Genomic DNA, 1097 nt, shown 5'->3' on the forward strand with positions numbered 1-1097 from the left:
CAAAAACCCAACCCGAGCAACCAACAGGCACACACAGACAGCCCGACAGAATCTCTGTCGGGCCGACCGCATGCACCATCTACCTGACAGCGACCACAGGCCGGCCCCAGCCCAAGGGGCAGAGCAGCAGGGAGCCGCAGCCGAGGAGGGCCGGCTCTCACATCAAGAGCTCCGCACCATAGGCCCGGAGACGCCCCAGCACGCCACCCATGCACCCCCCCACACACAGAGCACCCCCACCGCAAATGCCACACAGGAAGACCAGCCAGTGCCCGGATGAGGCGAAGCCACGCCCCCAACCGCCGCCCTACACCACCAATGACCACAGGTACACTACCATAGCCGACCCCCCGCCAAAAGCCGGTAGCCACCCTGGTCAGAGCGCCGGCCATCGCAACCAGGAACCTAGATTAAAAGAATCGGAACAGCCCAGGAGGAACCGAAGCACCGGCCCCAACACTGACCGCCCCCAAGGCCCAAAGCCCACCCACAGCCCAGACCCCAACAATGCGCCCCCCCCCCCCTCCATCCCCGACCCCTAGTGTCACACGGAGAAAGGAGGTGTTTGTGAAAGGGGAAAAAATAAAAATAAAAAAAATAAAAAATAAAATAAAATAAATAAATAAATCTATATATGCATAAATAAATTATGAACAGACCCACTTCCTCCTCCTCCCACTCGAATATGGTGTTGATGCATGTTGTTATACAGTGCGTTTAAAATGGGGGGATGAGGTGGCGACCGGCACAGACCCACCTCTTGCCCAGAGAGCAGGCGGCGCCCGTTCACCCCTCATCTCCGCACAGAACCCTAAATGTCTACATGCTACATATGAGAGTGGGCACAGGTCCGGGGAGGTGGAAATGGTAGTACATCCCACCACCTAAGTGCGATCATGTGCCCACTCCAGATCCTATATATGCATGTGTCGTGAGAGTGTTATAAGTGAGTGTCTAGGTTGTATATTAAAATTAGGGCCCAGGACCCCACCAGCCACGGAGATGGATGATTCTCCCCGTAGCTCAGTAGTGCACCTGAACCCCAAAACCCTGTTTGAGTGGTGGTGTGGTGGAGTGGGCGGAGGAGGACGTTGGGA

The sequence above is a fragment of the Nematolebias whitei genome, chromosome 4, assembly GCF_014905685.2.
Source record: "Nematolebias whitei isolate Nwh7 chromosome 4, NemWhi1, whole genome shotgun sequence".
In the NCBI taxonomy this organism is placed as follows: domain Eukaryota; kingdom Metazoa; phylum Chordata; class Actinopteri; order Cyprinodontiformes; family Rivulidae; genus Nematolebias; species Nematolebias whitei.